Below are 25,641 nucleotides of genomic sequence, written 5' to 3'. Positions count from 1 at the left end.
AATCCTGCATGTACAGTTACAGCTTATCTCAACTCATGCTGACCATATTTCAGGTGCTTGCAGCCGAACACGGTATTGGAAAACTCTTGGCAACAGTTGGATTTTATTCAATAGAAATAGACAGTAAGAAACCTGGATGGATTTTTCCCCCAGAGAAGTAAAGAGCACAAAAGGGCAATTTAAGAAACATTTATCTATCCTTGGAGTAGGGCATAGCTGTTCTGCCTCAGTGGTCCAGGCAGCAGCTTTATTCGCTGCCTCCCTGGTAGCTACGAAGGACCTGACGAAGAGTCCTTGGTAATTTGATTGCATGAAATAACTAAACAAAGCACTAAGACAGAGAATTGCCTGAATCTGTAAAATGAGTTAAAGAAGAGTCAAGGTGAATGTGAAGGTCAGAGCCTGGGGTCCAGCAAAAAGTGGGGCTGAAGGTTGAGAAGGTGAGGATGATTGAGGATCCGGTGGTGCGGAGGGATGACTGTCCCTTTGTTAGTGATTAAGGCACCAGGGGCTGCTGAGGCTAAATGGCCTGTTAGGGAGAATGTGAGGCTGGAGCTCAGAGGATACAAGTAGCTCGGCAAACACCAGTTACTGGGAGGCACCAGGCGTTTTTAACCCACTGAGCCTGGAGTGGGCACAGTAAAGAGATGTGATGTCGGTCATGGTCGGTGTATATAACAGCAAGGGGGAAACTCAAGTTCAGGTGTGCACTTCAGGTCTTGGGTATTTCAAATGGAGGGGCAGCTAGAGATGAAGAACACAGTTTGGAAAGGACGTGAGAATCCAGACTTTCAGTATCCCCCTATTTATGGAAGCAGACGGGCTACCCCACCAGTAGAGTCCTGGTCACGCTCTTTGTGCTTTGTGATTCAGTTGTACTCTCGGGGCCCTGGGAGTGAGGCTGCCCAGCAAAAGCAGCTGCTTTCGCTTTAAACAGTTTTAGATCAAAGGCTGCAGCATGCAAGCTCTCCGTGTGACACCGCTAATGAAGAGGAAAGTCTCCCAACAGCTCAAAGAAAATATAATGAAAATAAAAGATTTCGACACTCATCCAAGAAAGCCTCGCTCCACTATATTCACATTTTCTGTGAGATTGTGTGTCAAGGACAGGAAATGTCAGGGGTAATGAGTGAATGGAGCATGGCCATTTCAGCATTTGAGCATGCTCAGTGAGCTGGCCATGACAGGGACTGTGGCCTTCAGACCCGAAATAACAGTCTCCTAAATTATACAGCTTGGCTGCTCATGCAGAGTTCAAAAATCCTCTCCAGGGAAGAGTAGGGGCATCTGTGAGTTCCTGTGATTGAGGATACAGAGAGCCAAGTTCTTGAGACCACAATAGGTGTTTCAAGGAACTTCCAAACTGAGTGTGGTGGTACACATGCAACCCCAGCACACAGAAGGCTGATGTAGGAAGATTGCAAGTTTGGGGCCAGCCTAGGTTATATACCAAGACTGTCTCAAAAACAAAAAAAAAAAACACAAAAAAAAAGAAAGAAAGAAAGTAAAAGTGCTGCTAGGAGCACTTTCTTGTAAGCCTTTACGTGATGTTTTGAATGAAAATAGCCCCCATAGGCTCTCAGGGAGTAGCGCTATTAGGAGGTATGGCCTTGTTGGAGGAAATATGTCACTGGGGGTGAGCTTTGAGGTTTCAAATGCTCAAGCCAGGCCCAGTGGCTCTCTCCTCTTCCTCTTCCTACTGCCTGCCACCATGCTCTCCCTCCCTCCCATGATGACAATGGACTAACTTCTGAACTATAAGCCAGCCCCAATTAAGTGTTTTCCATGTAAGAGTTGCTGTGGTCATGGCTTCTCTTCACAGCCACCAAGCACTAAGACACCTTACAGGAGCTCCTTAAGCCAAGCTGGCTAAACAACACCAATCTGATTTACAGAAGAAAAAAAAACTAGACCCTGGGAGAATAAGCGATTTACTCCAGCACACTACTTAGTCTGTCTGTAGGTGAAGAAAACTAGTCCCTAATGGGGGAATAGATGCAGACAAAACCAAGAAAAGCAAGAGAAATGGGGACTGGGAGTACCTGAGCCCAAGGCTCTGTACCATCACCATCTCTCTCTGCCTGGCTTCTCTGCCTCTCTTTGTTCTCTCAAACTATCTGCCTTAGTGACTCCAAGCTCTTATCCTTTTAGCCTCACACCTAGTGAGGAAAGAATGTCTTTTACCAAGGCCAGTCCATGGGGCTTGGCGACATACAAAGTGAGCAACAACTCCAGCCATGGCCACAAAGAACTCAGCCTGGCCAGCAGGCTTCATCCCCTGCCATGTGGATGTGTTCTGTTTCTAGACAACAAAACATGAGCAGGTGCTAAGCAACCAACAACAGCAGCCTCCACAGTCACGGTTAGGAAGAACACGGCCAAATGAAACCAGGGGTAGACTTTCCAGGTTGGCCCTCATCCATTATTATTGATTCAACAAGTCTGCACTGCAGTTGATGAGCTGCGGTGAACAAACACATACACCCTAGTGAGAAAGGCAGACAACACAGAGGATAAATAAATGCCGTGATGGAAACCAACAGAGCAAAGCGACAAAGAACACTGGGCAGTTATTCAAGTGTGACTGTTAGAGAACATTCAAGGAGGAAGGAGCCAAGGAGGGCAAGGACAAGACTGCCCCGGGCTCAGGGACAAAACTAAGCCTGCAGAGGGCCTGAAATAGCATAAGAGCAATCCAGCATGACTCACCACAGAGACAAGAGACTAGTAAAGGATCTGAGCCTGGGTGCAGGTAGGACCAGCCCAGAAGGGAGCTGATGATTTGTTCTAACACATTACAAAACCACTCACTGGACTTTAAGCCTTAGAGTCCTGTGAAGTGAACTGGGCAGGGAGCTAGATAGTGAGGTTGTTTGCAGGGAGAGGGAAGATTAGGGTTGAATAGTTTGAACATAGTGGGGCTGCAGACAGCCACTGTGGATAACTAACTGAAAAGCATATGGAGAATTACAGCTGGAGTTCTTGCGTAGAAATTTTAAAGACACCCAATACAACCAGGCCTGGCTGTATTGGGTGAGTGAGGCAGAAAGAGTGCAAATTCAAGGCCAGCCTGAGCTAAAGAAGGAGTTCAAGGCCACAACCTAGTGAGACCCTTTGTCAAAATGAAAACATTAAAAGAGAGCTGAATTTGTACCCCAGTGTCTGAACACTTGCCTAGCATGTTCAAGGTCCTAGGTTCCACCCCCAGAGCTGAAAAAACATAGATAGATAGATAGATAGATAGATAGATAGATAGATAGATAGATAGATGATAGATAGATAGGTAGATAGATGATAGATAGATAGATAGACAAATATATACATACATAAATAACACAAAAAATAAAGGCAACATTTAAAGCAGAAAGCATCCATGAAACTACTTATGGTGACTATGGAGAGATGGGAGAATAAGATTTAAAATTGCTATGAGATAGACTGGTGACTAGCCCAATAGTCATCAGAGAGGCTTCATCCAGCAACTGGTGGAAACAGATGCAGAGACCCACAGGCAAACATTAGGCCAGGCTCAGAGAATCCTGCTGAAGAGGGGGAAGAAGGATTGTAGGAGCCAGAGGGGTCAAGGACAGCACAAGAAAACTCATAGAACCAACTAACCTGGGCTCATAGGAGCTCACTGAGACTGAACTGACAACCAGGGAGCCTGCATGGGACTGATATAGGCCCTCTGCACATTGCGTCTCTTGGTCTACTTGTGGGGCTTCTAACAGTGAGAGCAGGGGCTGTCTCTGTAGACAGACTTTTCTTTTGGGGCTGGCCAGCTCACAAAAATGACACAGAAACATTATTAATTATTAAAGTTCGGCCTTAGCTTAGGCTTGGGACTAACTAGCTCTTATAACTTAAATTAACCTATATTTTTTAATCTACATTCTTCTACACATTCATTACCTCATCTCCATTATGCCCATCCTGGTTATTGTGCATCTGGCTGCCAATTCTGTCTTTCTTCTTCCCAGAGCTCTTTCTGTCCAGAAGTCCTGCCTATACCTGCTGCCTAGCTATTGACCATTTAACCTTTTATTAAACCAATCACAGTGACATATCTTCACACCATATAAAGGAATATTCCACATTTCCCTTTTTTTGTCTAAATAAAAAAAGAAATGTTTTAACTCTAACACAGTTAGAACAATTATCAGGTAAGAAGTACATTTACAATGTCCAGTCCATTTGCATTTGCCAAATTTAGAGAAAATAATCCACTATCTATCCTGCCTCAGTCCAAAGTTTTATACCTAAACCATTTTTGTCATAACTTATATTACCATACTAAAAGTATCTTTTAGACCTTAGAACATCTTTTTAAATAAACAACTTAAGCTTTTATGTTTCTAAACCTTATAAACTTTACATCTCTTATGTAAGTTTCTTTTCTGAATTTGGTAACAGGGAAAACTGTAAAACTTAACTACCTAGTCTCCAATCCCCAGCAGAGGTCCAAGAAGGATAAAATACTACTTGAGTAAACAGAAGTGCAGAGAAAGCAACTTCCAGAACTGTAGACTGACAGAGACTTCTGTCTGCCTGGACAGTCACCCAAGTTTCCTCTGTAACATTGGGACACACATCTTCACCCTATAGGCCTAGAATATCTGACTGATTTTTCTGTGAAGCCAGAATTTGGAAAGACTGTCCCACCGTGGCCAAGTTCGGCAGTCTTATTCCTTCCCTGCTTTCCTGTATGTAGAGCATACTGTCAGCAGTCCAGGCCAGGGCAGTTTCTTGCACAAATGGCTCCATATGGAGGTTCTTCAATGTCCATCATCCTTTTCTGAAGTAAATTGGTGCTTCCAAGAACAGACATGTCCCACTATTATGAAAAGCCTTGTGTTATTAAAACATTAAAATACCATATTCTGTAGATCTCCGAAGTATTTGAAGATCCTCTATCTATTTAAAGTATGTCTCTGATTGACCTTGAAAATATACCTAACATGACTACAAGTTTGATTGTTATAGGTGACTAACTACTAACCTGCATTTCTTTATTATCCTAAATAGTTTGTAATAATAACTTTCAAGGACTAGAAATTTACATTATATTGTTAAATGAGCTTCATAGATATAATAAGACCTTAAATAGGAGTAGAAACATGTATAGTATGTTCTAACAAAAATAACCTTATATTTGTATCAATATACAAAAATATCTTAAACAAGAGTAGAAACATATATAACATAACAAAAATAACCTTAAATTTGCATCAATATACGAAAATCCATACCAATGTAAAATATTTAAGACTAGTGGTTGCTTTTTCAGTTAAAAAGTAGATTCAATAATCTACCCTTTTATCCTGTCATTTCTATATTCCCCTTTTTCTTTTCAGAACAAGATCCTGAATATAATCCCCTTTGTTTATCTTTTTTCCTGACCATTACCAATAACAACTTATAACCAACCCAATGAATGGACAAATATCCATAACCCACTGAATAACCAAAAACCACCTGACCCACCTTTTGGAAATGTGGGTGTCATGTTCTCTAGACTGCTTCCTGTCTCCGATTCCTTTACTGGCTTTTGTGACTCTGTTCCTCATACTGGGTTGCCTTCCCAGCATTAATGCATGAGGAGGTGCTTAGTCTTACTACAACTTGATATGTCATGTTTTGTTGATATCCATGGGAGGCCTGCCTTTTTTTTAACAGAAACAGAGGAGGAGTGGATGGGGGGGGGAGGTAGAAGAGAGATTGGGGGAGGGGAAACTGGTCAGGATGTAAAATTAATTAACTAATTAATTTTAAAACTGCTATGATAAATACCAACATTCATTGGGAAGCCAAGCAAAGGCCTGAAGACAATGTAGGAGAGGGGGTGGGGACAACAATCCACAGAGAGTGGACAGCAGCTCAGGGAAGACATTGCCTCGTGGAAACCATGAAGAGGTCAACAATGAGAGAAGGGCTCATGAGATGGCTCTGCAGGAAGAGCACCTGCTGCCAAGCCTGACAGCCTGAGATTGATCCCCAGCGCATCTGATGAAAGGAGAGAATCAAGGGGACAAGCTGACCTCTGACCTCCACACATTCTCCCTGGTGCATGTGCACATGTATGCGCACGCCACGCATACACAAATAAATAATTTTTAATTATTTTTAAAAGAATAAGAACAGAAGAGTGGCACTGGATTTGTCCACACAGGAGACCCAGGGAAGTTTGCTAAGAACAGTTCTTAGCAGATGTAGACACAGATGAGAAGAAAAGAGTTGGAGAAAGGATAAAGAATGGAGACTGTGTCTGTGCGCAGCCTCTGTAGATTCTGAGAAAATGGAACAAGTAGACTGGGAGCTAGACAGAGGTTAGGAGCCAAGGTCTTTTTGATTTATTTCATTTTCCTTTTTTTCCTTTTTGTAGAGTCTTGTCTATTTGAATAAAGTTCCTCATATGAAACCATTTGGAAGGTGTTCATTATTTGGCCTTGTGGAGCACGATCGATATACTGAACACTCCAACCCATCTCTTCCATGTCTTCACTCCTTTTCCTTTGGGCCTTGGGGTAGCTTGGATTTTGGTAAAATTGCCACTGCAAAATCAGTTAAACCAGCTTGAACCACAGTAAGGACATTGCCTGTGATGGAGCCATGTGAAGTCCAGGAGCCTAGTGCACTGAGCTCTCCTTCTACCAGGTAGAGGGTGAGTCATGGTTCCCCAAGCCCACCCCTCAAAGTGACCCAGTAAACAAGCAGCTGTTTTGATTGGGATTGAGAGTAGTTCTTCTTTGAGAAGACAGTACGTTGCAGCATTACTAGCTTCCTTGCCTCGGCACTTGTGTTTGTGCTGGATCCCTGATTGACAGCTTGTCCCAGACTCCACCGCTCTTCTCTGAGGTGATGTGCACAGGCTGAAGGTCTCTAATAAGATTCTGCTTTGTGTTGGTTAACATGATCTTCTAGCCTTTACAACTTGCTGATTGTGTAATTTTTTAAAGATTAATGACAAAATTTAAAAACCAGCATCACTTAGGATCATAAAGGTGAGTTGTTATAAAAAAATGAATTGATGATACACAATGAACCACTTTGAGTATTTGCTGAAAGCTACTGGCAACATGAGGTTTCTTTTTTTTTTCTTTAATATTTTTTATTAAAATTTTTTTATTTCATCTTCTATCGTTTTATTTAATTTGCAGTATCAGGGATCAAACCCAAGTTCTTGTGCATGCTCTACTGCCAAGATACATCTCCAGCCAGGATCTTTCATTAAAAAAAATAATAAATTCTCAGCCTGACTCCTAAGTAGGTAAAACAGGGTAAGGAGTCAAGCTGGGGCGGGGGGGGGGGGGGGGGAAGCTAAGCTTCAGTGTGAATTCAGATTAGAGCATGTGAGCTGAAGTTCCTGTCCTGCCAGCAACTCCCAAATACCCAGCAGCCACTTCCCAAATAACTGACCTGGAGGCTTAATATTACTTATAATTGTTTGGCTGGTGGCTCAGGCTTGTTATTGGCTAGTTCTTTCACTTAAATTAACCCATAATTCTTATCTATGTTTAGCCATGTGGCTTGGTACCTCTTCTCAGTATGGCATTCTCATCTCACTTCCTCTGCATCTGGCTGGTGACTCTCTGACTCTGCCCTTCCTCTTCCCAGCATTCTCCTAGTCTGGTCTCCCCACCTACACTTCCTGCCTGGCTACTGGCCAATCAGCGTTTTATTAAACCAATTCTAGTGACAAATCTTTACAGTGTACAAGAGAATTATTCCACAGCATTAGAGACACCAGGAACATAGAACACCTGCTGGAGAAGGCCACGGGCACCCAGTACCTGCCCCCAACAGAGAGGGCACGTGGGCAGCAACCATCAAGGCTGCCAGGACAGGTGTGCCCAGTCCTTCTTGGGGCTCATATCCTACCATGTGCTCTCAGTGTTGTACATGGAAAACTTAATGCTTTCCCTCCTGGTTTTCAGTCTTGTTCCTTCTTTTTATCTCCCTATTCTTTATTTGGGGAATAGTCATATTTACCGTGTGCCACTGTATCTTGAATATATATATATATATATGTGTGTGTGTGTGTGTGTGTGTGTGTATGTATTATACATACATACATACATACATACAAGGGCTCACAGCTAAGAGTTTGCTTTAAGTCTCAGAAAAGACTCAATTAAACTTTGGGAGCTGTCTGAGATAGACTGAATGCATTTTGCAGTGTGAGGTGGGCATGAGCCTCTGGTGCCCAGGGGTAGAGTGTTATGGTTTGAATATAAAGTATCTCCCACAACATCAGGTGGTGAATCCCAAGTCCCTAGTTCATGGTGCTATTTGGGGAAGTTCTGGAAACTTTAGGAGCTTTTTTTAGCTGAAGAAAGTAGATCCCTGGAGATAGGTCCTTCGGGGTATGCTGTCCCTGGCCCCTTTCTATGTCCCTTCTGCCTCCTGGTTGCCTTGAGGTGAACTGTTGTTTTGTTTTGCCATGTCTTCTGTGCCACCATAGACTGTATTCTCCAAAAATAAGAACCAGCATAAATAATTGCCCCCTGAAAAACTTGATTGACTGTCTGCAGTAACTCATCCCTAGAAAAGTATCCTTGAACTTTAAAAAGCACTGTCATGGGACTGTGTTCCCCCAACACACTGAGGTCATTTCCACATCTGGCCTTCTAATAGACTACAGGTTTTCCTTTTCGAAGGTTGGAAAGATAATGTCCAGCCTCAGAAGGACTTGCTGCAGATGAACTGTATCCAACAAGGGGTTCTATGGGGTAGAATTCTGGCACCTGCGGAGGAAAGCCGAGGGGAGGGGAGGAAGTTTCAGCACAGGAGAGAGTGGCTTAAAGGCTCAGCACATGGCACTGAGCTGTTGGAAAGACCCAGAGCTCCTAGGAGCCTGACATCATGGTGACACACTCCATTTCTCTTCCACTGGAGGGAAAAATGTGGTTGAAGCAAATCACCCAAGAAAGCTCGTCAATGGTGGGCCAAATAGAGAAACAGTAAGGATTCCCTGGGGCCACTCAGTGGGTAAATGTTCCTGCCATGAAACCTGAAGATGGGGGGGGGGGGCGTAAATGTTCCTGCCATGAAACCTGAAGATGTGGGAGCAGGAGGAGGGGTAGCAGAGGATAAATAAGACAGCCCTTGCAGCATTGGTGTTAAATATGGACTAATAGTGGAAGTCCTGATTTAAAAACAAACTATGACACCAGCAAATCAAGAGGTCTCTTTTGAAAGCCCAGTGGATGCTGCAGATGCAGCAGAGACACAAATGTAAAAGTCTTCAGGTGGAAAAGGCAAACTATCCAATCCTAATTCAGAAGCAGTTGACATGGACCACTTCTACATCCAAGAAACATGGGTCTCCCACAAAGGGCAAAGAAAAGAAAGAGGGGGTGCTAGAAAGACCCCTTTATATGGACACATAATAGTGTCTCTTCAATTAATTTTTAAAATGAGTTCTTCCAGGCAGGGTGCACTTTCAGTCAAAAATGGGAGTTCTCCTAAAAACAGGCACCTTCAAAAACAATGGGAAATCCCCTGTATCCCATGGAAGAGATGTGTGAATTTACGAAGGCCCATCGTCATGTGAACTTTCTCCTTGTACAGATATTTACTTGCTCCCAATTGTTGATGGATAGTCTACCACACACAGCTACTAAAGCAGCCATCACCCAAGTGCTTGTGACACAAAGGATTATGTGCCACCCTCAGGAGATTATCTTGGCCTTGATTACGGCCGTTCCAGTTCATGTGTTGCTTATATAATTAGAAAATCCCTCATTGAGTATCTCTGGGCTTTAGCCTCCAAGGGTATCAAGGTTGATGGCACCTGCTTCCGGCCTGTCATGATGCTATTTTGGGAAAGGATGAGATAATGCCTAAAACTACATGATCCACATCACCAGCTGAGGTTACCATATGAGTACACTTCTTTCATTTTTCCAATTAATCACTTGAGTAGCTGCAAGCCTCTGTCATTAAGCAGTGAGGTTTCTGCCACCTTGAGGCCTTATCCCTACAGCATTGAAGGACATTTTCCACTATAAACAACAGAAAGCCCAACTAACATTAGCTTATCCAAATAAGAGTTCCATAGGAAGACGCCAATCCATAGCAAGACACCAAATTAGGCAGGACAAGGCAGGAAGCCACTGAAGTGTGTCCTCATAGATCCAAGGTCTTAGGTCTTGATCCTTGGTCTGTCATATGTGGTCATAGAAAGGCTGCTACACACTCAGGAAAGAAGATGGGAAAATCCTAGGACAAAGTGGTTTGACTTGAGTTTGAATTTTTCTTCTTAGAGTATTATTCTGTAGGGGACTAGGGGCTCACACATGTCATGACATACTTGCAAAGGTGTGTTTTCTCCTGTCACAATGCAGGTCCTGGAGGCTGAATTCAGGCCATCAGACTTGGTGGCAAGCACCTTTACTGGCTGAGCCACCTCCTAGACCCCCTTTTAATTGGAAATAAGAATTCTACCTAGTCCTGTTGGCAAGCACTAGACCACATGACCACTCCTTCTTCGGGAGATGCTGGCGTGCTGAACAAGCTCAACATTTCATCTTTTATCATTGAACAAAGCAGGGGAGGGAGAAAGCTGTGAGTGGTTTTGAGTAAAACAAGCCTCTGAGTCTACTGCACCACTGGGGCTTATTCACTCTATAGAGTTCTGCCCCACATCAGAAAGCCAAGTGGAGAGGAGCAGGAAAGTCTATCTTGTCTGTAATTGCAAACCTGATTCATTTGTCATGGAACATGCTGCTGCCTTGCAGAGCTGTTTTCCACAATTAGTCCCATATGATGAGCTCTCATCTACTGCAAAGGTAATGCTTTTCTTCGTCTGTCTCCCTACACAAGCCACTGGTCTATCATGTTGATTCTCCTTCTGCAGTTGTTTAGGTTACACATAAATGCCCAGCCATTATTCCTAAGTGTAGTGGTTTCGGGGGGAAAGGGTCCCCAAAGGAAGGGGCACTATTCGGAGGTATGGCTTTGTTGAAGTAAATATGACCTTGTTGGAGGAAGTGTGTCACTGTGGGGGTGACCTTTGACATCTACTTTGCTCAAGCTATGCCCAGTGAGACAGTTAATTCCCTGCTGCCTGCAGATCAAGATGTAGAATTCTCAGCTCCTTCTCCAGAATCATGTCTGCCTGCATGCCACCATGTTTTCCACCATGATGATAATAGACTAAACATCTGAAACTTTAAGCCACCCCCAATTAAACGTTTTCATTTACAAAAATTGTCGTGGTCATGGTGTCTCTTCACAGCAATTGAAACCCTAAGACACCAAGTCATAAAGGACTTCTTATTTGAACTACACCCTGCATCAGAAATTGTTCATTCATGGTCCCTCAGACTCCATATTTGAGCCTGGGACTCCATACCAGGTGCTTCAGAGGTGTCTCTTTTCTTACCAAAAGATCTCATACTAGATTGTGCCAGTCCATAGAGAAAGCCTGAAACATCTGATCCTCTATATGGAACTGTCAGACTCTCAGTCCCTTCCTCACAGGAGACTCCTTGCACCTATGGCAACATGTGAGTGTCCTCTCCAGCTGCCTCTCAATACAATAAGCATTGGAAGGGATCATCTCCCCCCGAGGCACATAAAGCTCCTTCCTTCAGATCACTAGGGAATTATTCTAACCAAATGAACCCACTTGGGGACTCTCCCTGAACACAAATGCCTGCTAAAGTGGCCAGACAAATACCTACACTCTCAGTGAAAAAAATATTCATCCACAAAATAGAATAATACTGTCACTTGCAATAACATGGATGGAAGTAGAAGACATTGTATAAAATAAGCCAGATACAGGAAAACTAATATTACACATTCCCATTCCTATAGAGAAGTTCAAGGTTGTTTCATTGAAGTAGAGAGCAGAATGGTAGTCACTAGGGGCTAGGAATAGTAGATAGATGTCGGCAGTCACTCTCAAATGCTTAAGCCAGGTGGTGGTGGCACACACCTTTAATCCTAGCACTCAGGAGGCAGGGGTAGGTGGATCTCTGTAAGTTTGAGACCAGCCTGGGCTACAGAGTGAGTTCCAGGAAAGGCTCCAAAGCTACACAGAGAAACCCTTTCTCAAAAAACCAAAAAAAAATAAAAATAATTACAAATGCTTGGCTGACAGCTCAGGCTTGTTACTAGCTAATTCTTACATTTTATATTAACCCATATTTCTTATCTACCCTTATCATGTGGCTTGTGGCTTGTTAACTCATTTTCTACATGTCCTGTTTCCCCTGCATCTACTGGCATCTCCCAACTCTACCCTCCTTCTTCCCATCATTCTCAGCCTGGTTTCCCCATCTAACTTCCTGCCTGGCTACCAGCCTGTCAGCTTTTTATTAACCAATGAGAGTAATACAAATTCATAGTGTACAGAAGGATTATTACAGCAAATAGAGCTCAGATAACAGGTATTACAATACAGCTGAACAGAGGAATAAGTTCTACACATCAGTGGTCTGACTTCGCTTACAACAATCCATCGTGTGTTTTATAAAGAACTAAAAGTGTTTGAAGTTTCCCAACATACTGTAATGATCATTGCTAGGGGAGATGGAAATGACATTTGAACAAATTGTGATGATATTGTGTGTGTGTGTGTGTGTGTGTGTGTGAGAGAGAGAGAGAGAGAGAGAGAGAGAGAGAGAGAGAGAGAGAGAGAGAGAGAGAGAGAGAGATTTCAGAAAATAAATAAGAAGAAACTAAAATATGTATGTCCTACCCAACAAAATACCTGTGGCATGCCTGCAAACTTGACTTATGTCAGAAGAGACTTCAGCAATGTGGCAGATTTCTGTCAGCCATCCACAAGAGAAAGGTAATAAGTGCTGGGAAATACCAGAAATATTCTGTTACATCTTCAGCTGAGCTCACAGAAAAAGAATAGACTATCACCAGTGCCCCAAAGATACAGAGGAACTGAAAGCAAACATTAGCCACCTTATGGCTTCCCTGGGGAGGGGAGGTCTTGGTTTTTTGCTACATTTGTATCAAGGTATAATTAGCAAACAAACAACACATAATTCTTAAGAGCTGAACATATTTAATTTAGGTAGACATAGATGGACATGTACAACTGTGTTGCAACTTCCACTAATATGCTATAGAATAGTGACAGAATTGCAGAGGGCTACCTCATGTCCCCCTTTTAGACACTATCTCCCCTCAAGTGTCCACCATCCTATCTCCTCACCAAGGACCAGTTTTGCCTATTCTAGACACTGTAGAAGTGGAACAGGGCATTAAATGTCTTTGCTTTGGCTTCTTTAACTCAGTAGGACATTTTTTTACACTTTACCCGGTGTTTGGGGCAGTTTTGGGTCAACTTGACACAAACTCAAGTCATCTAAGAAGAGGGAGCCTCAGGTGAGAAAATGCCTCTATAAGATCGGGTTGTAGACTGGCCTATGAGGCATTTTCTTAATTAGTGATTTAGTGATTGGCAGCAGAAGGCCCAGCCCATTATGGGTGGTGCCATCCCTGAGTTGGTGGTCCTGGGTTCTATACGAAAGCAGGCTGAACATGCCATGGTAAGCAAGCCAGTAAGCAGTATTCCTCCATGGCTTCTGCATCAGCTCCTGCCTCCAGGTGCCTGCCCTGTTTGAGTTCCTGTCCTGGCTTCTTTTAATGATGAACAGCAATATAAGTGTAAGCCAAATAAACCCTTTCCTCCCCAACTTGCTTTTGGGTCATGGTATTTTGTCCCAGCAATAGAAACCCCAAGATACCCATGTTCCTGCAGTATCAGCAGTTTGCTCTACCCAATACTGTGCAGTCTTTCACCATAAAATATATGTGACTACTTATTTTAGCAGTTCTATGACTGAGAGGCACTTGGGTTGTTTCCACTTTTGAACTATCATAAATTAGCTGCTATTCGTCTCCTACAATACCTTCTGGTTCCTAGGTACAAGACTTGAATTTCATGCTCGTCTGGAGACACTGAAAAATTAGATTAATACCCTAAGCAAAGCAGAGATCTGAAACCCAGATTTCCATGTGAAACAAAAACCAACAAAGAATTCTACTTTGTCTATCTGCCCCATCTATGGTCTACATGGAGGGAAAAAAATCACCAAGATCTCACAAGCTCAAGAGTTAAACATTCATATATCATGAGCTGAATCTATAGCTTTGTGTGAGCCCTGGGTTTAATCCTCAGCACTGAGAACATACAAACAAAAGTGTACACTATCAGCCTGGTCCGGGAAACCTCCACACTGATGATCTAATGTGGAAACTCGTCAAAAGCTGATGATATACTTAGAAGTTATGGAAAACACAGTGCAGAAAGGACATTGCCTCTTCCTCTGCTGCTGATCCCACCAGACCAATGCTGAAGATGAGCTCAAAATCAGTAATCAAATGGAGAGTGAGCAAGCATGCATCATTTAAAGCAAATAAAAAAGATGCTTTACTACACGTGGTGGCATAAAATTATAGTTAGCACTAGGAAGGCAGAAGCAGGAGGATCACAAGTTCAAAGCCAGCCTCCATGAACTCCAGAGCAAACTGGAGGTGAACAAAGGCTATATGGCAAGAGTCTGTTTCAGAAGTAAATTAATAAATGAAGCCACTTCTACTAACAAAAACTTCAATAATAAGACAGATAATAGGACCACATACTAGAGACAAATAATAATTCATTTTAAGTAAAATCCCAAATAAAGGAAACAAAACTATAAAACAAGAAACTATGGAGGCAAGAGAGAAAGCATACTGAGGGTGAAAAAACAGATAAATAGGTCTCAACCTAACACATGCACTGTGTTGGTCAGCTTCCTGTAGCTATGACAAACACACGAGGCAGTTTTTCAAGGAGAAAGTTGGGTTTTTGTTTTGTTTTATTTTTGGTTTTGATTCATGGTTTCAGAGCCCGTCGTCACTTGGTCCCACAAGTCCTTTTAGCCTTCAGCTGCACAGTGCACCATGGCAAGAATGAGAATCTTCTCTGTTCCTGGAAACTAGGAAGCCAAGAACATGACAGATGAAGGGGCCAGGATCCCGATTTCCCTTTGGGGGACACACCTATAGTAACCTATCTTTCCTCTATTAGGCCCCAATTCCCAATGGTTCCAGCACCTCCTAAATGCATCAGCCTAAGGACCAAACTATCAATATGAAAGCCTTTAGGGGTATCCAAGATCTATAGCATCCATCTTAGTGAAACTAAAGAGTATCTAAACATGGAGAGCTTATCTACCACTCACTAGAGGTAAAGGGCAAACTTCCTACAATCAAATCATTACACTGGTGCAGAATTCCCAGTCAATGGTCAGAGGGCTGCACAAATGTCTCCAAAACGTTGAGAGGATCCAATTGTCAACCCGTGACTCAGTTATACTACCATTCCACATCGAGATTGTTTCAAACAAATAAGGTCTGAGTTCAAGTTAAGGCCCGACTCAAAATAAAAGTTTGAGAAACTAGTGATAAAATAAACCTTATGAAGGAAAATGCATAAAGTAATTGTGCTTATTATATTTCCCTCATAATTTAAACATGCTTTACTTTAAGGTGCCACTAGCTGCAGAGAATGTTGACACTTGAATCTGTGGGAAACATTTCAGATTCAAACCTAACACTCCGTGGCATAGGAACAAGGGAGAGAGAGAGACAGAGACAGAGAATCCACCAAATGTTCTGTACATAAAATGCAAAGTACTTAGCCAATATTGCTCAGTTAGGGAGCGTGCCACTCTGGGATAAACACTGTTAGTCAGGAGTGTTATATATGTGTAGTGACAACCCTGACAGCGCCTCCTTCACCCTTCATTTCCACTTGCATGCATCTCCTGGATGAAGTATCTTTCTTGGTTACCTGCATTCTGTAACAGGGAGTGTTGTGTGTTATGGTTTGAATCTAAAATGTCTCCCACAAATGCATTGAAGACATGTTCTCCAACTAATGGCACTGTTTGAGGAGATGGTGAAAGTGTGTGTGTGTGTGTGTGTGTGTGTGTGTGTGTGTGTGTGTGTGTGTGTGTGTGTGTAGATCTGACTTCAGAGACTGTAAGCAGATACATGAGTGTTGTATGGAAATCAGGGCCATGCCTGTAACTTCCAGGCAGGGAGAAATAAAGCAAATACGAATGGGGCCAAGCACCTTCAAGGAAGAATTTGCAGGTAGCACATAGGAGGAAGATGTCAGGTCCCATTCAACAGCGTGAAACATCATTAGACTAAGACACAGACAGTTGAGTGAGCATGTTCTAAACTTATCAGTCCATTTCACTGGGAGCAGCCTTATCACCTTATGACTTAGGCAGGGTATAAGGCACCTGCAAGCCATAATGATGCCCTCTGAGACCTTCTCCCTTTTTGAGAAAAAGACATTTGCAGTTTTCAATGAAGATTTCCCCCCATTGTTATGATAGAAATATTGTATTAGATACAAGTTTTTATGTTTTTGAACTGTAAGTACCTACATGGATGAAGTCAATAGGCACAAACGTTGCTTCCTTGACACATGTACATAAGAAACATAAAAAAAGTAAACTTCTACAAAGGTGACCCAAGCTAAGACTCCTAGCAATGGGGATAGCCATCTCCTGTAACCAGACAAGATTTCCAAGACACCAACCCAGCCACATAACCTTTGATCTACAATTTGTCCTGCCTACAAGATGTGCTGGGCTAAAGGCGGTGCAGAAATTGTGGGAGTGGCCAACCAATGACCGCTCCAGCTTGAGACCCATGCCACGAGAGGGAGCCCACCCCTGGCATTGCCTGGAGTACCAGGACCCAGAGGATGGACAGCCCAGAGACCTAGGATAGAACCAAATGCAACTGGCAAATTATATGTGTGTGTGTGTGTGTGTGTGTGTGTGTGTGTGTGTGTGTGTGTGTGTGTATGAAATTATTCCTAATGATATTCTGCTATACTCATAGGCTGGTGACTAGCCCAATAGCCATCAAAGAGCATCCAGCAACTGATGAAAACGGATTCAGATCCACAGCCAAACATTAGGCAGACCTTAGGAAATCCTGCAGAGGAGAGGGAGGAAAGATGTAGGAGCCAGAGGGGTCAAGGACACCACAAGAAAACCCACAGAATCAACTAACCTGGGCTCATAGGGGCCCACAGAAACTGAATCAACAACCAGGGAGCCTGCATGGGACTGACCTAGGCACTCTGCAAATATGCCATGGTTGTGTAGCTTGGTCTTACTGTGGGACACCTAACAGTGGAAGCGGGGGCTGTATTCAACTCCTTTACTGGCTTCTGGGACCTTATTCCTCATACTGGGTTGCCTCCTCCAGCCTTCAACTTGATATGCCATGTTTGGTTGATATTCATGGAAAACCTACCCTCCTCTGAATAGAAACAGAAGAGGAATGGATATGGGCCCAGAGGGGAGAAGAGTGGGCCTAGGAGGAGAGGAAGGAGGGGAACAGTGGTCAGGCTGTAAAATAGAGAGATGATAGATAGATAGATAGATAGATAGATAGATAGATAGATAGATAGATAGATAGATAGATAGATAGATAGATAAACAGACAAAAAGATAGATAGATAGATAGATAGATAGATAGATAGATAGATAGATAGATAGATAGATAGATACTTAGATACATACATAATAAATAAAATGTATTTAAAGGAAACAATAAACTATTTTTTAATCTCTCCCCTTGTGTAATAACAAATAAATAAAATATAGTTAAAGAAAACAATAAACTATTTTTAATCTCTCCCCTTGTGTGATAATAAATAAATAAAATATATTTAAAGAAAACAATAAGCTATTTTTTAATCTCTCCCCTTGTGCTAGTCAGACTTTGCCTTGCTCTGATCAAACACCTGACAGAAGTAACTTGAGGAGTTCTTCTGGCTCCTGGCCTCAGAGATTTCCATCCATCATCAGGACAGAAGTGCATAGAGGAGGCGCCTTCTGACCTTGGGGCAAATAGGAATCAGAGAAAGGGAAGGAACCGGGGAATTGGTACAGCCTTTAATTCTGTGTCCACAGTGACCTAGTTCCTTCTACTGGATCCATCTCTGAAGTTTCAGCCACCTCCTCACCTAGTACCACCAACTGGGGACCAAGCCAACAATACTTAAATCTTCATCCCAGATTCAAACGTAACACTCCCTGTCACAGAATGACAGTGACAAAGAAACTGTATGTAGGAATCAAAGACACAGAAGGCAGTGTCTAGAGTGTTACTAAGGCCCTGAGGCTTGTTTGAAAAGCAGCCAGAATCCTTTCTGTCCTGGTGTTACAGCTTCTCCCTGAGAAGCGAGGCAGCTTGGTGGCAGTGGAAAACAACTACTTAGAAGACAGAGGTCACAGCAATTGTAGCCGAAGGGGTCCAGGGCGCACCTCAAGCCAGCACCAGAACTTGGCACTATCCTCCTGTTTGGTGACACAGTTCCTGAGGAAACATGAACACAGGCCTGCTTGCTAGTTAGGAAATTGATGACAGACCACCAAAGTCTAACTTGGTGAGTCAATGGGGCGACTTACAGGAATATGTAATGGGATGGGATGCTTACCAAGAGCAGAAAGTATTCAGACAGCTGCATCATCAAAAGCCCACTCCCGGCATGGGTGGTAGCTCACAAAACCTGGGAATCTGAAACGTACTGTGTGGCCTGCAGGCAGTTCAACAAGATGAGGAGTGTCTCTTCCAGGCAGCTCCGCCGATCGGCTGCTTACAGTACAACAGCTAGTAGATCAGCACCCCAGCTGGTCTGAGAGTGCCTCTCAATGGTCCTTACTGCCCGTAAACGATTGAGACAGGAGGGACTTGGTGAGTCTTGTCCGTTTTAGGAACTTCCTTAATCTTTCGGCTTGTTTACTTCCTGAGTTTAAAGAGTTTCCCTTCAGGATAAAATGCTTCATCTCCCTTTAGAACATCCTAAGTTTTAGCAAGCTCCCCTCTAAAATGGAATGACTTATCTCAGACAATGCATTCATTTCAACTTCAGAAGTCCCCACAGTCTTTAACAGTTCCAACACTGTTCAAAAATTTTGCATTGTGAGACAGCCAAAAGTCTATGTGGACAAGGGGTGGAGTTCCGTACAGATTCCAGGTATCAATCTTTTGTCAGATGTATAGTTGGCAAAGATTTTCTCCTGTTCTACAGGCTGTCAGTTGTTTCCTCTGCTGTGGAAAAGCTTTGTAATTGTGTGTATTCCTCCTATTTAGCAAGGGTTGGGTTTATTTCCTGAGCTAGTTAGGTCCTCTTCAGAAAGTCTTTGCTCATGGCTATAACCTGAAGCATTTGCCAATGTTTTTTGTAGAAGTTCAAAGTTTTGTATTTTTTTTATTATATGTATATGTAGGAGGAGGGTTTGTGCATATGAGTGCAGCTCCCATGGAGGCCAGAAGAAGGTTGACTCCTCTGGAGTTGGAGTTACAGGTGGTTGAGAACTGCCCAATGTGAGCACTGGAAACTGAATTTGGGTCTTCTAAAGGAGTATCAAATGCTCTTAACCACTGATCCATCTCTCCAGCCTCCAAAGTTTTGGTGTCTTATAATAAAGTCTTTGATCCATTTTTGAATAGATTTTTGTCCAAGCATAGAGATATAGCCCTATCTTCATTATTTTGCTTGTGGATATCCAATCTTCCTGGCACTTTTTGTTTTAAAAAGCTAATGGTTGTGGCTGTATGCGGTTACTTCCAGCTCCTCTATTCTATTCCATTGCTCCACATGTTTGCTCTGGCCAGCACCATGCTGGTTTTGTTACCATGGGCCTGTAACACAACTTCTTTCCCAACTCTGTCAACCCTAGGCAAGCATGGGTCACTTCAGAGATCTATAGATTTTCCTGTTCTTGACATTGAATATCAATAAGTGTGTATAGTTTGTAGACTTTGGAGACTGGTTAGTTGGTATCTTTCTTAATTTTTTATTACAGGCATTTATTTATTAGAGGGCATGCCACTGGGGACATGTGAAGATTGGAAGACAACTTAGAGAAGTCAGTTCTCTTCTTCCAACATATGAGTCCCAAGTGGGTTTATTCACTGTGTCACCTTGACATCCCAAGACTGCTTTCTTTCATGTAGCATAATGTCTTGAGATTCGCCTCTATTGTGGTATTAATCAGCCCCCTTCTTTGATGTGTTCCAATAGTCCCCGTTTTAAAAACACACTTTTCCTTTCACCAGTAGATGACATTTGGGTTGTTTCTACTTTGGGACTACTAAATAAAGAATGCTGCTTTAAGTGTTTGCATTTCGGCTTCTGTGGGGCTCACATGCTTTTATTTTTATTAGTATAAGACCTAGGATTGGACTTTGTGAAGTAACTGACAACTCCACACTTCACTTTGCCAACTGCTTTCTAGGGAGGCTACACTTTTCACATCCCCAACAATGAGTGGGGCTCAGATTTTCTCCCCACCCTGTCCAATGTTTGCTGTCACCTGACTTTCCATCACAGCCATCATTCTAGCGGCTGCGGTGTGGATCCCAGCAGCTGCTGCTATGGTTTACAAGGCTGTGCCCGTCTAAAAGTCATCTGCCAGTACTTAAAACTAAGATAAAGGTGTTAGAACTGAGCGTCTGGGAACTGATTAAGTCATGGGGGTTCTTATGAACAGTGGTCTTACCATTTACCTAAAAGCACTGAGTTCCAGATACTGGAGCCACATAGACTAGGTCCTAGGTTAGTGACTGCATGAAGTCGATGCTGTGGACTAAATGTCTGTGCCCAGACTCTACCCCAACTCACAGATGAGAGATCCAAACACCACTGTGATGGTGTTAGCAAGGGGGGCCTTTGGAAGTGATTGTGTCATGAGGATGGAGCTTTCGGGAGTGGTAGAGTAAGTGTCCTTATTATACAGACCCATAGAGCCTCTTGACCCTTCTTCCATGTGAGGAAGGATACAGTGAAGAGCCAGAAATTAGACCTTCATCTGACACCAAATTAGCCAGTGTCTTGATTGTCTCTCAGAGAAGTCTTGAGACTCCTCTGCCTCCAAAACTCTTGAAGCACACGTTTATTATTTATCAGCCAGGCAGCCTGTAGCATATTGTTATGGCAGCACACACACACACACACACACACACACACACACACACTAAGACAGCAAGTGTTTGCTTTCATAGCCATCGATGAGAGCTACCATAATGGAGCCTGACTCAAGAGGAAGAAGGGAGCTGGTTTCAGATATGCCTAGATTTCACACTCAAGTGGCCCTTCTCAGACCCTGAGGCCTTGGGTGGCCTGCTCAGAGCCTCTGCACCGGGTGGTTCTGAAGGCTGAGCAGAACACCATGTGCCCGGGGCTGCCCTGCCCAGGCTACATGGAGGAGCCCACGAGAGTTGTTCATTTCCTGCTCTCCCTACCACTAGCCCTCACAGGACTGTATGAGGAAGAGAACCAACCACCTTCAGTCCTCCACAGACTCACATCCAGCCTGCCCTTGCCCATTCACTTGTGTCCACTGAAAACGCTCTACCTGAGCGCCTACTCTGTGCCAGCCCTACCTGATGAGAAAGCTCTACCTGAGTACCTACTCTGTGCCAGCCCTACCTGATGAGAAAGCTCTACCTGAGCGCCTACTCTGTGCCAGCCCTACCTGACCACCTACTCCGTGCCAGCCCCTCACCAGTGCAGACACTGCTGCTGTGGTCTGGGGGCTCACAAAAACCCCTAGCCTTGAGAATGCAGCCTATTTACCCACCTGCCTAGAGAGCAGCGGAAACAAAGGCCAATTGTCTCTCAGCGGCCATCTGAGGCAATTAGTCTCAATGCCCAACCCGAATGTGCTTCCACACTGTGAAAAGGCACTTTTTTCAAGGCGGACAGGAGCCATAAATTAGTATAATAATACAATTAAAATGCATTTTTCTTTACACTTATTTAAATTACTCTTTTTTTTTTTAATGACTTGAGAAACATGCATCCTTCCTTAGAGGTATTTAAGGAGCTACCAAGAAGAGGCTGTGGTGAGAAAGGGAGAAATGGTTGGACAGAAAACACCAACTCCCTCCCCAGAGAGCAGGGACAGCCGCTGTCCCTTGGGCAAGGCCTCCTGCCTGTGTCTACAAAAGGCTCTGCACTCTGGGGCTTCACAAAAGCTGTCCGCCCCTTCCTGTGGCCCTCCTGTGGCCCCAGCCATTCCTCTGTAAGCACTTACCTGTCCATTCCTTTGTGCTTCGATGCTTTTTGGCTTTGAATTGTCACTGGGTGGACACTGAGGTGGCCAGGACACAGCTCTCACCCTTAAGGGTAGGAAGTCAGCCATGCAAAGAAGGGTGGGACCTCAGAGCCACCGTGTGCGAAGGCACACAGAGAAGGAATTCCACCCACCCTGGGCAGAAGTGGGCTCCCTGCTGGTAACTCTCACGTTCCCAAAGGTAAGAGGAAATTAACCAGACTGGGGATGGCAGGGGTCATCGAGGCAGAGGGGCCAACAGGGACAAAGGTGGTAGAGAAGGGTATTAGGGCATCTGAAAACACGAGGACTTGGCTGTAAGGACTTTATCCTAAGAACCTTAGCAAGCCTACAAGAGCACCCAAGTGGAAGATATTGGAGGACTTGGTAAGCCAGAAATCACAAAATTAAGCCAGACCCCCAACTTGTAGCACACTGGCGTGTGGTCAGCTGTGCGTCCTGAGTGGTTTTGTTTCGCCACCTGCTGGCAAGACTCTGTAAATGCATCCTGTTCGACCCACCGTAGAGAAAGAAAAACTTCAGACAATTTAACAGAGTAATAACCACCAGGAACTTCTTGAAGTTACAAAAGACTGGAGTAAAGTCCTGTCTGTTACAGAAATAATATTAGAGTTTCCTTCAAAAAAAAGCCAGTCGAGGGGAGCATGCCCATGCTGTGCCCTAGGTTCAAATGTCAGCTCCATGGTTTATGACCTTTGGTTGGTTTTAACAACCATAAAGCGGGATGGTCACACACACACACACACACACACACACACACACATTGTTTTTAGGCAAATATGTATCATGTACAAAAAAACTTGAGTTTGATCTCCAGGACCCACATGGCAGAAGAGAGCGGCCTAACATCGTCCTCTGACTCCTGCAAACCTAGATCGGCATGACAGACCCCCACCAAGAGCTGAAGGCTTTGCTGTGTCGTACCCAGAAGGCAGCCTTGTGTTTGACTCATATCTTCCTTCCACGCCCTCACCCACTCCCCGACTGCCTAGGCTACAACGCTTTGCACTCCGCGATATGCCCAAGTCTTCAGAGAATGCACACTTCACTCACACAACCCACACCAGGCCTGCACCTCTCCCCGCTCACTTTTATTGTCTCGCTCGCTCCAGGAACTAAGCCACCTTCTTTCTGTGTCCCTGGCCTCTATCCTCAGCATGGCTTTCTGCCCTCCTTCCCACAGTTCCAGCAGGGCGTGGTAAGACCTGACTGACTGATCACCCCAAGGCAAGAGAGTGTGATGAAACAGACGGATGGGGTGACCAGCCTGAAAGAAGTCTTCAAGACTTGCCCTCTGTGGAGGTGGCAGAGACTCCGCACCATGTGGAACCCCAACTTCCTCCTACACAAATACATGAGTCATGTGACAATTTACGCAAAGTGGCTAATTTAGTCCTAGCACACAGAAGCCTGTCAACATGGAAGTTATAAGAAATAAGATAAATTCGGACATGGTGAGCGTGCCTTTAATCCCAGCACTCAAGAGGCAGAGGCAGGCGGATCTCTGTGAGTTTGAATCCAGTCTGGTCTACACAGAGAGTTCTGGGCTGGCCAGGGCTATATAGTGAAACTATCTCAAAAGGAAGGTGAGTGGCTGGGGAGACGACTCAGCAGTCAAGGGCATGCACCACTCTTCAGAAGCCCAGAGCTTATCCCAGCATTCATGTCAAGTGATTCACGACTGCCTGTAATGCCAGCTCCAGCCTGACCTCTGTGGACACCTGCACACACGTGCAGATACCCACGTGCTGACACACTCACGTACATATGATTAAAATTAATACAAATAAATCTTTTTCAAAGACAGTGGTGCTAAACAACCTCACTGTGGGGCGGCTTCAGACACAGATTCGGGAAGGAGGGGGCTCATGGCCATTCCTTTCTTCCCACCTGAAATTTGACTCCGCATGCCAAGTCATTCTGCAAGTTTGGAAATGGGACATGAGGTAAATAAGGTTTGATACTGACAGGGAATGAATGAGTCCAAGCCAGAGAGGCCTATAGAGCTCTGTGGCCCAGAGGAAAGCAGGGGGTGGGGGGGTGGAGCTAAGGGGTTCTCATCAACCCACCAGTCCCCAAGTCAGAGCCTTAATAATAGGGCAGCTAGCACCTGGTGCACCTTATTGCATCTATTCGCTGCCAAGTACGGAAACACATTCTACTTAATCAGCCTTCCGACTGAAGACCACCTTGTGGGGCAAATGCTGTTCCTTCCCTCTTACAGATGGGAGGTGGCTTGGAGAGGTCACGTGGCTGCCACCCCGCACTGCAAATTCTAATTGGTCCTAATATTAAAAACCCAGAGTCAGATATCAGGGTAAACGCTGAAAGATCAGAGAAGTAAAGGATCCGCCACTAGAGCGACGTCTCACTTCTACGGAATCCGAGTCCTCAGAACAGAGGAGGGGGGAGCCCCTGTCTCCTCCTGCCTTATTTCCTCTCTCTGCCCAGCCATATCACTCACTTCCTGTCTCCACCTCTCTAGTGCTGGGATTCAAGGTGTGTGCCACCACTGCCTGGCCTCTAGTGTTAACTAGTGTCTAGTTCTGCACTCTGATCTCCAGGCAGGCTTTATTTGTTAGAGCACAAGCAAAATATCACATTACCCTGCTTGGTAAATTGTGGCATTCCAGAACCCAAGTGCTGTGCCTCATTCTGCCACAAAACTGTGTTCATTCTTTCAACCCAACCATCTGCCCTTCCCCCACCTTATGAAACTCGGGAACCTGCTAGCTCAGTTATAATTCGGCCTTCCCGTTAGTGGTCCCGCCTCTCGCCATAAGCTGTCTGCTGCTTCACTGAGGGCCAACCCTTTCCAGAGCTTTCTACAACCGTGGAAATGTCAGAGATCTGTTCTGTGGAATATGCTAGCTGTGTATGGCTTACTGGGCACCTCGGGGCTGGCTGCTGGCACTAAGCAACTGGATTTTGAGTGGCACTCATTTTAACTAATTTAATTAGGTGGAAGTAAGCACACACGGGGAGTAGCTACCATTTTGCAGAATATGGTGCCAAGAAGTCCAGATGCAGCCTGGGCAGACTGGAGCCCTGGAGGGAGTGAGGACCAAGAGAAAGTTAGCGTGAATTAATCCTAATGCACACCCAGACCCGGGATTGTTGGTTTATCCTTCTTGCTCAGTCTAGAAAGTATAGAAAGCTGCAGAGAGCTCTGATTTGGGCCATCGTAGTTTGGTAATATCGGCCTTGGGTTTCACAGCCCCTGTGTCTTCTCTGCGTGGAGCACCCAGCATTATTTCATCTAAACTTCACAACAGTCCCACAAGGAGGCACTGCCGTCTTCGTTTGTTTGTGTGGTCAACAAACACACATGGAGCACCTACGATGTGTCAGATGTGTTGCCAGATACTGTATTAAACTAACAAGGCCAACCCCTCAGAGTGGACGCCGCTTTACCTGCGTTATGTGCATTATAGTGGCTGAGCTTTAAACTGCCATGGGCCCTGCCGCTAACGCCCGTAGCCAGGGGGCCATTCTGTTCCCCCCGACAATG

The sequence above is a fragment of the Peromyscus maniculatus genome, chromosome 7, assembly GCF_049852395.1.
Source record: "Peromyscus maniculatus bairdii isolate BWxNUB_F1_BW_parent chromosome 7, HU_Pman_BW_mat_3.1, whole genome shotgun sequence".
In the NCBI taxonomy this organism is placed as follows: Eukaryota; Metazoa; Chordata; class Mammalia; order Rodentia; family Cricetidae; genus Peromyscus; species Peromyscus maniculatus.
The sequence above is the reverse complement of the archived record's forward strand: the minus strand, read 5'-3'. Positions refer to the sequence as shown.